Below are 12,817 nucleotides of genomic sequence, written 5' to 3' on the forward strand. Positions count from 1 at the left end.
TAAATAAATAAATAAATGTTAAAAAAAAAAAAAAGAATCTGTTGGTGTCGTAAAATAGACGCTGGTATGTCCTATGATGTATGAACTGAAACCATCACCTGGTTGTTCCAAATAGGGAGACTATCAATGATGTTCTTTCTTGTGATGAAAGAGAGGCTGGTCATTATGGGACATTGTGACAATGTGGGGTAGATTTTTCTACCTGTTCCAGAGAACTTAAAGGAAAAATGATAAAATAAAATCTAAAGTGTTCTGCCCAAGGTCAGAGAATTGAGGAACTTCCATGGCTGCCCTCAGGCCGCTCTTCTGTTTAGTAGCTGTTGAACTGATGGAGCCCAAATATATAGAACCAGAGCCTGATCCTTCAAGTTTCTGAACTGCAACACAGTGTGGATCCACAGACTTCATGTTTCTTATGTGAACAGGAGGACATTTATCAGAAAGAATAGGATCAGGAAAACTGATCCTATTGGCAGACTCCTATGTCTCTGAGTACCTTAAAAGCCCACATTCCACCAAAATTCCTTGAAAGCAGAAGCAAACATGTCTCTGTTTTATGAGGCTATTCTTTCCTTGCCAGAGGGCCCTGTGATGACTTCACCTGAGGGAATAAGTCAGCAGTTGTCGGCTCTCTGTGTGTCTACACGCCAAGGTTGTCTTCAAAGCCATAGCTAGAATCAATCCCGGCAGGCTGGTGTGGTGGCAAATACAAAGTCAAAGCTGGAGGGGAAAGATTTATACAACAACAAAAAGAATCAATGAGATTTTGCTCATTTGTGATGGCAAATACCTGCAGTACGTGTGGAATGTATTCCGAGGGTGTCAGACCAAGAAGAGAGAATAATTTTAGATCCAGCTGATTATTTTGCATTGGGTGCCTTGCCAGGGATTCTGGGTTCAGTATGCTCACTTTAGCAGCTGAGAATGTTTGACAGAAATGTGGGTATGGTGGTAAGCAATGCTTATGAGAAATTTCTGGGGATAATGTTGAGAAATGGATATAAAGATAAGGAAATATTCAGTAATTTATTTATCTTTTTAAGATTTTATTTATTTGAGAGAAAGAGAGAGGAAAAGAAAAACACAGGGGGAGAAGAAGAAGCAGACCCCCGTTGAGCAGGGCACCCCATGAAGGGCTCAATCCCAGGACCCTGAAATCATGACCTGAGCCAAAGGCAGAAGCTTAACCAACTGAGTCACCTGGGTGTCCCTTCTTGTATCTTTTTTTTAAAAATGAATTTCTTTCTTTTCTTTTCTTTTTTTCCTTTCCTTCCTTCCTTCCTTCCTTCCTTCCTTCCTTCCTTCCTTCCATGCAAGTGAGAGAGTACAAGTGGCGGGAGGGACAGAGGGAGAAGCAGACTCCCCACTGAGCAGGGAGCCCAATGCTGGACTTGATCCCAGGACCCTGAGATCATGACCTGAACTGAAGGCAGATGCTTAATCAACTGAGCCACCCAGGTGACCACGGTATATTTATGATGTGCAAATCACTCATCTATATCTAGTTGTGTCTCAGGAGAGAACATAAGGAGCACTTTCTACTGTGAGGCACTATCTTCATAAACACCTTGAAAATCTCCAGAGTGGCTCTCCTTCACAGGCCAGACCTGACAGTGGCCATGGCCAGGAACAGAAAAGGATCCTGATTTCTCTTGGGGTGTTGGGGTCCCAGGTGGAAAAGTGCAAAGGACAGCACAACGACAGGACCCGAGACAGAGGCAAATGGGTGTGGTTACCCTCAATGGCAGCAGAGCTGGGGTGATATTGTAGGGTCTGTCAGGGATAGGATTGGAAGAAATGTGCAGAACGTTTATCATCCTCTTTGATCTGTCTAAACTGAAACTAAAACAAGATCCAAATTCTAGGTGACCTGGGTCACTATAATTATGAGTTATAGCTCTTTTGGAGGTCATAGGCCCACGGCCCATACATGAATGAGGAAGCACCCTACGATACTGCCGCAAGCACAGTTCCTACCCTCCCCCTGAAAAGGACCTGCAGTCATCTCTTAGAAAAACGGATTACTGACATGGGCTCAAGCTACTCTTCATTCCAGGGCACCCAGAATGCTGTTGAGGCCCACTACAGGGAGACTTCCTGAAGTTCAGGCAATATCAACGTGGATTTGGTCCAGGTTTCCCGCACGGTGAGTCAACAGGGACCTACTGGTGAATAATTCCGTCATCACGTTCCAAGTTTTCCTAGGTACAGCTGGAATAGACCTGCTAACATCTACCCGTTGGCTTCCTGGCCCATGGGGTAAAGGCTCTGGACCAGAGGCAGAAGGAAGCCTCTGTGTTAAGGTGTTGCCATCACAGTCAAAATCCATGTACCTGGAGGGGTTGTAGAGATTTTTACTGTAGAACCCTTGAGAAAGGCAGGAATCATCATTTCTGTTACCTTCATGAAGGCCCTTACATCCTCATGAAGCTCTCCTGTTTGATTAGTGAGAAGATAGGTGGGTTTTTGGGAACAATATTCAAGGATGATCAGAAAAGTAGTGAGAGGGTGATTCCAACAGAAGCTGCTCTTCTATATGTGGTTTGTTTTCTGAGGCCAGTCAACACAGACTCTGATTCTTGATATGGAATTGTGAAGTTGGCACATGATTTTTCTAAATTAAATACCCTGGTAAGGAGAGCCCATAAAAACAGCTTCCTTTTAAACAACAGGGGCAGCAATGGACTGAGGGTTAGATCAACGCTTTGACTCTGTGGTAATTTGGCTCAAGGATTGGCGAACTTTTCCTATAAAGGGCCAAACAGTGAATATTTTAGGTTTTGTATGACACATGTAGCCTCTACTGTGTATTCTTCTTCCTCATTTTTTTTTTCCTTAACAGCGTAACAAATAAAAAGCATTCTCAGCTTGTAAATCTCAGGACTGTAAGATTTACAGAAGCAGACTGCCTGTAGGTCATAGTGTGCTGGCTTCCGATTGGGCTCCTAGGCTACCTAGGGTCCTCACCCGTCCCCAGGATATCATGCCGCTCCAATCATTTAGAATATCATCACTGTGGATCTGGTGAACAGAAAGTAGACGGGATGTCCTGGTAAGACATATCGATGTTTAAAAACAAAAGGTAAATCTCACAAATGTCAGTGTACCATATCTAAGACACACAGCCAATTTTTCAAACACTTGTTTTTAATTCTGGGTTTCAGAAACAAGAAAAATTTGAGTCAGGAGAACTGGACATAAGCTCTGAGAAGGATGAATAGTAAATGTATCTTGAAGTAGGCCCTCTGGTGTGGTAGGGCTTTCCTCAAATCCTTCCCACCAAGGGCCTCTGGAACTGAGAAATGGCTGAGCCTCCATCAGGGTACAAATGGCTCCAAATGAAAGGAGAGAGAGAACACAGTGGCTGGGAGCCAGGGGACTCAACGGAAGAGGTCTTGGGAATATTGATTTGGGGCCTTTTTTACCACTAAGTCATTTTGATTGGGTGAATTGTCTGACCTCAAGAGAGAAACAAGTCAAAATTTGACTTTAATTTTATTCGTCAGATTCCTACCCCCCCACCAAAAAAAAGAATCTAAGTATGGGCAATACAAAAGCAGCCATGTTCCAAGGGAATTTTAAAGAAAAAAAAAATTTAGAGATTGCTGAAAACCATGTAACTGTGTAATTGTGCAAGCAAAGATGACTTTTTATTCATTGTAAGAATGGTTTAAATTGGCTGGTGTATAATAAAAAGTTAGCCTTCCATCAATACTTGGATAAATAAATTGCAGCATTCACGGAATGTGATTATCAAGGGACAATCAAGCTGTGGTTTACTATTTCACATAGTATGCTTTCTCTTTGGAACTAATAAAAGCCACAAATGCATGCGTTATTATAAAAAGCAGAACAAAACCTGGACAGTCTTTTCCTTATTTTAGAAAGACAGAGCTCAACAATGAATCACATATTAGGAATTTGACCTGGACAGTAAGAGATTTGACTTTCCTGTTGCCATGTTGCCATGTGTGGTTTGCAGTGGTAACAAATATTTGAACCTCTTTCTTTGATTTCATGACCTTTAGCAGAAACATATTTCACTGTACGTATGTACGTTTTCATCAAATGCAGTTTTCTTCTGTATTTGAATGTGCATTTGTTTCACTAAGGACTTTTACTGGCCTGGAGCCTCTCAATCTGAAATCCTCCCAGTAACGTGCTCTTAGAAATAATGCTACACTGCCCTTTCTACTCTATAGAGAAGTATGGACACTTGATCTAAGGCTAACCTAACCATACGTGGGTCAGCAACACATGAGGTTGCTGTGTTGCTTGCTGCTGCAAGAGGCCCTCTTCTTAATAGGAGACAGATTAATTGCCCCAGTCAATCTGATGCTATACTTTGCAATTTGGACTGATGAGAATACAGAAGGTCATTCATCTCATGGTAGAAGGAGAAAGGGAAACTTCCAAAAAGAAGCACAGACAATAAAACTTGCTGAGAAGTATTAATGATCAAAGGGAAGGATGCAGAAGAGACAAAGGTTGCAGAAAGATGGTTCTGAATGGCAGTGTCCTCCAAGTGTTCTTCATTCCTCCATTTATAGCTGTCCACTATAAGGTGATGAGGACCCCAATAGTAGCAATGCCAGTGGCTTCTCTGACAGGAAAAAAAAAAAAAGGTGAGAGATACAGAGAGAGAAAACCCACCAGATAGGCCAACATCATACATTTCTAGTATTTCATGTCTGCCCAGTGTGCTTCTGTCTTTTGTAACTATCACCCAAATATATGTGACTTTTCAAGGCTTTGGGGGCTCATACCACCCTGCAACAAATAGTTACGAATAGTTGGAGCTTGTATCCCATTTGATTTTTGGAAGTCCAGTATTTTTTTGATCCAAAGAATGCTTATATGTTCTACCAATTTGCTCTGGTTTGCAGAGTCCCCTCAACCAATTATCTTCTGATTCTAACTCCAGGCTTGCTTCTCCATGTTATTGCTTCCCTCCTGATCCATCTCGGAGGGAACAAAGTCACCGAGGCTCAGCTAAGACTCTGCTACTGCGTTTTGCTACACTTCACAGATGAATGGTGGGTACACGAAGGAGTGACAATGAAGGAGAGCAAACAAAAGATGACTTCTTGGGACTTTAAAGATACAAAGGCCACATCCTTTCTTAAGGTAGATGAGATGTGGGGATAGAGACAAAATGGGGTGGAGAGGGGATGCTGCTTGGTCTGCCAACATGATGCAGGGAGCATTTTGCATCTTTGAAAGAGAAGTGTCTTTGATCATGGGGTCCCTGCCTGGAGTTCACTTGCCTCACAACCTTCTGAGATCCAGCAAGACTCAGATTGAGTTTCTTTCTCATCCACCACTGTTAACCCCTAGTTCAAAGCCTGTCTCCAGGAAACACAATCATCTTCAGAGATTTAATTATGGTCTAGAACAAAAACAACTTTTTTCCCCCACTGTTATGTAGAGCTATTTCGCTTCCTCACTATTTTGTACATCCCACTGTAGGATAATATTCTGTTTGACTTTACCATTACAAAAATCCAGCAGAGTACCCACTGTCACCCCCCAAAAATAATCCAACCACATAGTTTATATTAATCCTCTATTTGGAGAACCTGGTAAAATGTTCACCATTTTAAAATAGTGGTGTTCACCTGTTTTCTGCTTCCACTTACTACTGAGTGCCCCATTTATCAAGGTTTTTTTGTTTGTTTGTTTTTAAACATTTAAATCTACTCTCAGTTAGAGCTTTTATTTACAAAACCAGAAAAGGCTAACTCAGACAAGGAGGGTTTTGTTGTTGTTGTTGTTGTTTTGTTTTGTTTTGTATTATTACAGAAAGTACAAGTTGAGTCACTCATTTGTTTTCGTTATAACTTTCATGAAACTGAAACTCAGTCTTATAAAATGTTACTTCATTTTAGATCAAATGAAATGGTTGTCTTTTCACATTGATGAATTTTCTCAACCATTTCCTAAGGTTTAAAATGATTCTATTTGCCCATAAGAGCAGTGTTTCAAAGGAAGAACATTTTTGAGCTATCTGTAATGATTTCTCAGCTCTCACCTCAGAGAATATTGCAATGTGTTCTATGTGAAAAGCTTATATTCTGTTTACAAAGAAGGAAATCTGTAACTTTATATTTTTCTGGATATGTCATAGAAAGCAATATTCCATTATAAATTAAAAAGAAAAGTTACTCAACTATCAAAAGTCTTCAAAATGTTAGTGATCATACACACACACACACACACACGCACATGTGTGCACATTCACACACTCATCTATCAGTGTAGCATGCGATAGTATTTTTGAAATAACACAGATGAATTTTCTCTTTATGTTCTCTTCAAATTCTTTCTCTGCATCTTCTCTGGGATTATTGTTCCAAGAAAGAGAAGCATGATTGCCAACAGAGAGAGGAGGATATGATGTAGAAGACTTGGTGCAGAGGGTGGGGAAGTAGAAAACAGGGAAGGGAGAAAGGACAGGAGATGAGAAAAGGATGGCAAAATGGATGTGGTTGTCCTTTCCCCTTAGGGGTTAATCTGTAAGGGAGAGAAAATAGATAAACTGAAATACATTATGAAGTGCCCCAAGCATGGCACATCTCAGAAGTTTTACATTCAGCCTGGTGTAGGTATTAGAGAGCATTGACAGAGGAAGATTCTAGATGGATGGATAATGATGTCCCAGGATCTTCCTATGCCACGTGGAATTCCAGAGTTCCTGTTGATCCTGTGAGGAATGCAGAGGTGCTGAGAAAAATCATGGGTCAGAAGATGTCCCAGGACTGAGTAAACCCCTATCCCACCAGAAAGTCCAGAAGTGGTAATGCAGACCCTAAGAACTGACAGATTTTTTTTTTTTTTTTTAGCAAGTTAGGTGAGAGGTTTAGGTTGGATAAAATTTGACTTAAAAATAAGTAAATGTAAAATTCCCTAGGTTTCAAGTTCTCAGTTTTCCAGAATCTTAACGTCTGTTACATAAAACTAAATAAAACATGGTTTGTACTCTCAGATAGAGCTTGTGACCCAATGAAGGAGGCACATGGATAAACAAATCCAGTACTGTAAGTAATACAGCTGAAGTAGGTTCACAGTGCTAGGGAAGCACAGAATGGGATTAAGTGGATGGTCTTCTCAGAGTAGATGATGTTCTAATCAGACCCTGTAGGATGAGGATTTTCACCAGGTAGACTTCACTTATTCCTGCAGCCAGATGTCTCCCAATGGAATTCCTGCCAATTATGCCTCCTGAAATCCCTCACATATCAAACATGAAGATTTTTCTGATTCTTCCCACCATATATGATTTCTCCCGTTTTCTTCAAGGCATTTCAGCTTAATATTTGGGAAATTCTCTGGAAAGTTCTCTCATATGGCACAGACCCTAGCCAGATTCTTTAGAACTGTATTACTTTTCATAGGTGCTGACCAATATCTCCGTAACAAATGTCTAATCATAGGTAATGGTGAAATACCTAGCCTAGAACATACAAATTAGTTTTCTTAATGATTTTTGCCTCTTCTGTGTGCATCTTCTTCAGTTTTGGCAAGGGGAGATTGGATAGATAAGTTGTGCAAGATGGATGCCAGCTCATGTCATGTCCTTACAATGTCCCAGAGTATTTTCATGGTCAGTCTATAGGTAGGTACTATTTTCCCCATTTTTATAGATAAGGAAGAAGAAACTCTGAAATTTTAAGGCACTTGTCAAAGATCACACAAATGATGAATGAGCACCATGACTGGAATTCTAATTTGTCTGACCCCGAAGCACACATCTTAGCTTCATAAACAAATGACGTCTTGATGGAGAGCATCTCCAAAGATACAGGTTTTACTGGTTGATACAGTTAGATCCAATTCTGTCTTGCTTTTGTGATCAAAATTGGTTTATTCCAGCCTAGATCAGGTCACTAAGAGATGGTAAAATTTGATTGTACCATGGAAAAGAGACCTAGCATGGTAAATTGTCAGGAAGATTGCATGTAGAGGAATTTTTGAAAACAGGCCAAGAAGGATATATTTGTCTGTTTAAGTAATAGAGACAGCAATGAGCAAAATGTAACAAAATATTCAGAGAGTGGACTTAGCTCTGGAAAACACTAGTTGCTCCAACCAATGGCACTGATTACCACAAACATTTCCCACAAGTCTGTCTGATATATGTTTGTCCTTCATTTTATGCCATTAGTGATGTAATTAGGTAATAAAAAGTATTTGGCTGAAAATGGGGACAGGAAGAAAAATAAGATATTTTTGCTTTTGAAGATGTCCTTTTAAAAAAAAAAGCTTTACATTTTTTGAAGTGAAGCAGCATAATACTTTTACCTCAACTCTTTGAATATTGCTATCTTTACCAAGTGATTGTCTACAGTTTCTCCATTTATGATTCTATTATTTTTCTGGCATTTACTAAATATAATCATGTGAGCTATTGTGTCATAAGTTACAGACATGACTCTCTTTAAGAAAATAGAATTTCAAATAATACATTAGTGGAAAATTATATATATAAGCAGTATATTTTGGTTAAAAAGATTTTTCACACAACCGGATTTAAAGAACCACATCCTCTGGGGCAAATATTCTCAATCTGGAGTCATAAATGTTATTCTGGGGAATCAGTGCACTTTCTGAAAATTCATTAAAAACAATAAATGTAAGGGATATATTCTTAAAAGTCAGTAAAGTCTGTAAATCTCAGGTTTAAAAATCGGAACAAATTTTTTTCTACAATAAAAGTAACTTAGAAGCATTCATTTGCACTTAGAAGCATAGACAACATAATTTAGTGTTCTCAGTCCCATTACAACTTAACCAGTTTTTTTTAAAGATTTTATTTATTTATTTGACAGAGATCACAAGTAGGCAGAGGCAGGCAGAGAGAGAGAGGGAGGGAGGCAGGCTCCCTGCTGAGCAGAGAGCCCGATGCGGGGCTCGATTCCAGGACACCTGGATCACAACCCGAGCTGAAGGCAGAGGCTTTAACCCACTGAGTCACCCAGGCACCTCCCCAGTGGGTTTAAAACTTACCCAATTCGAGATACTTTTTACTCCCTTTCTTCTTCTCTCTCCTTCACTCTGTGGTAACTTACTGGTCTGGTCCAGAGGAGACTGATGAAGCACTGTGATACAGGGAGACACGTCTGGGAGACACCTCTCTCATTTTCCAAAAAGGTGACTTGGTCTCTGTTCTCAGGGTATGAGTAAAGCACAACTTTGCTTTAGTGAACAGGCTCTGACTATTCTGAGGTCCCTGGTTGGTCCCATGCCTGATATGTACAATGCCATAGAATTGTGGCCATGTCTGTACACACTGGTCAACAGGCCATACTGTCCCTTGGTATTTTATGTGGTTGCCCTTACAGGTGGGTCTTCATTGTCCCATTGGCTGGCCCTCTTTCCCAACTAACTTCCAGGCCTCCTACAACTCACAGGGCCCCCATCCTTATTAAGTAGACACCATGAGAAAACCCAGAGGGTCAGATAGACCATAATCCTCTGCCCTTCAGGATCTAGATAAGGTGTCCTAACACTTATATTTTCACTTTACACATTTGTGTTCTGAGTTCCTCTATTAAGACTGAGAATCTCAAAACACTCCAGTGGGAAAGCTGGACACAGATTTCTTTACTCTTGGGCCTTGTTAACAAAAAGGGGAAATCTCTATCCCACCTTCACCTCAAGACTCATTCTGGAGTTTGATGCGATGCCTATTATGGCTGAAATGTGTCCTCTCAAACTCATATGGTTTTTTTTTTTTTCTGTAATTGTGTGGCCTTAGGTAAGTAACTCAATCTTTTTTTTTTTTAAGATTTTATTTATTTATTTTGACAGAGAGAAAGAGAGAGATCACAAGTAGGCAGAGAGGCAGGCAGAGAGAGAGGGGGAAGCAGGCCCCCTGCTGAGCAGAGAGCCTGATGTGGGGCTCGATCCCAGGACCCTGAGACCATGACCTGAGCTGAAGGCAGAGGCTTTAACCCACTGAGCCACCCAGGCGTCCCCTCAAACTCATATGTTGAAACCCTAAGCCCAGTACCTCAGAATGTGACTGTATCTGGAGAAAGGGTCTTTCAAGAGGTGATTAGGTTAAAACAAAGCTCTCAGGGTGGTACCTAACCCAATATGATTGTTGTCCTACTAAGAAGAAATAATTTAGACACGCTAAGAGACACCGGAGGTGCTGCACCCAGAGGAAAGGCCATATGAGGACACAGAGAAAGGTAGTATTCCTCAAGCTAAGGAGAGAGGCCTTAGGAGAGAACTACCACGACAGCATCTTAAGCTCAAAGTTCCAATCTCCACCACTGTGAGAGATAAATTTCTGTTGTTTATGCCACCAGTCTGTGGTATTTTATGATAGTCTTAGCAAACTAATACAACATCCTTCTCCACCTTGCAATTTTCTTCCATCCCTTTAAGAGCTCTGTTTTGTTTTCCTACCCATAGCTCATCTATGGCTCATTCAGGGCAGGAGTGGGTGGGAAGGGGACTTGTTCCCCAGGTTCACATAAGCTCCAGCACACCATAGCCTCAACCAAGTTTTTGGCTTATACTTACTGGGCATTTGAATCTTTTGTTAAAGTATCTGGAGTCTTTGTTTCACTTGTTCAAAGGGGGGTGATTGAAGAAAGGAAAAAGAAAGACGATGTTTAAAGTTTCAGATCTCAACTACAGTGGACCTCCTATATCCACATGAGATATTTCTAGACCCCCAGTGGGTGCCTGAAACCACAGATAGTGCTGAACTGTATATGTATTGTTTTTTCCTATACAAACAAACCCACCATAGAGCCTAATTTATAAATTAGGCACAGTGAAATAAGAATAAAATAGAACAATTATATTGTAACAAAAGTTACGTGAATGTGGTCTCTTACTCTCTCAAATTTCTGTTGTGGTGTACTCAACCCTTCTTGTGGTAATATGAGATGATAAAATCCTACATGCTGAAATGCAGTGAGGGAATAAGGTAGGTATGGCGACATAAAGTTAGGTTATGACTGACCTTCTGATGATACATCAGATGGAGGATCACCAGCTTCTAGACCAAGTAACTGACTCTGTGGAAAGTGAAATCATATATAAGAAGGAACTACTGTATAGATGTCAAATATCATCTCATCACAAATGTGGGTGCATCTGTTCATATTTTTTTCTGGGGAGAGTCCACAGCTCTCTTCAGATTCTTAGAGGGGTCCATGACCACAGAAATGCTGTTTCATCACCCTATTATGTTTGAAATATGATTTACTTTCAAGTATGTGATTTATAGACATTTTAGAAATATAGCTATTATGTAAATGAGAGAGCAGAATGTTTATCTTCAATAAATGTAAATGGTATCACACTCATTTCCTTCATTTAAAAAAAATCTCAGATTTAATTTGCCATGATAAAAGAAGCTAAAGTAAACTGTCTGTGAAATACTTGATTCCTTCTTCATGGTCATCTGGTTCCACATCAAGAGATCATAATACCATATAACTACTTCCACTAGGATAATCATCTTAGAGCACCACCATCAGCAAGAGGCATTCTGTTTCTCTCAATATTTAAACATCCATATGCATTTACACAGATGTCATTGCTTCTTGTGTTTCTTCTGCTGTTTGTGCCAGTATTCATGGAACAGCAAGGATTAGGAATTAGTAGAGATCAGGGGTGACTACTCTCCTCCCCACATTCTGGAAGTTTTATCCTTTCCCTCTTGTCTCAACACATCGCTACCAGCTCCCTGATTACTATAGTAGCTGCCAGGAGATTGTAGCTTAATCTCCATCTCCTGGCCGTGATTGTCTGGACTAGGGTCCAAAGCCTGAGCCAATCATGGTCCTTCCTTGAGAATTTGGGACTGGCCCATAGACTAGGAAGTGCAAGAGCTATGAGTAACCATGCACACCAGAGAAACAGAGAAGGTCTCCATAAGAGAGAGAGAGAGAAAGAATGGAGGAGGCAGCATGGTTGGGGAGGAGGAGAGATAAAGTCCTAGTGGCATGTCTCTGTTTCCAAGTTGTCACTGATGCCCCGTTGCATTCCTGTTTTTGGGTTCCATGAGTGACCTGGTACCTTTACAATGGTTTCTCCTTTTTACTTAAGTTGGGTCAAATTTCTATTTCTAATAACATTTCCCATTAATTTAAATATATATATATATATATACACACACACACACACACATGCATGCCCATGTAAAAATGACCTTAATTATGATTATCAAAGATTAACTCTTCCAGTGTTAATTTTTCAAAATTAGAATGAAAACCATGACTTGATCTACAGAATTATCATTAATATAAATGAACAACTGTGGTAAGAAAAAACACATCTATCATACTTGGTGCTCTATTTTTATAGGTTTTTAATAGTGAAAGATCATAAAAGTGTAGAGTCCTTCTTGTGCCATACCATGTTCACTTGAAATAGAAATCTCCAGGAATAATGAATGAATTACTTCACTAAAAAGGAGGGTGTGACACCAGCCCTGTAGATCCTGGCTTGATTTTATTGCTTTAGACAGCAACGTAGCTAATGGGAATCACGTTTTCGACCTCTGGCCATACAAAGATATTTCAAAAGGAAATGAAAAATATTTTGTCCTTCATTGGTAAATGGAGTTATGTTTGGGGGACACTAGTGGCTACAAGTTCAAGGTTTGTAAAAACGGAGGCTCGTTAAAAATGGGTTTAATAAACCACAGAAGCATCTGAATCCTCTAGGCTTATTTAAAGAAAACAACAAACAACTAAAAAAGGTAACTATCAGGCTGATCGATTGATTTTTAAAATGCCACGTGGCATATGTATCTGACTCATTCCTTCCCTCTTTCTTCTTGTCTTTCTCT

The sequence above is a fragment of the Lontra canadensis genome, unplaced genomic scaffold, assembly GCF_010015895.1.
Source record: "Lontra canadensis isolate GAN:19392208 unplaced genomic scaffold, GSC_riverotter_1.0 scaffold1, whole genome shotgun sequence".
Lineage (NCBI taxonomy): Eukaryota > Metazoa > Chordata > Mammalia > Carnivora > Mustelidae > Lontra > Lontra canadensis.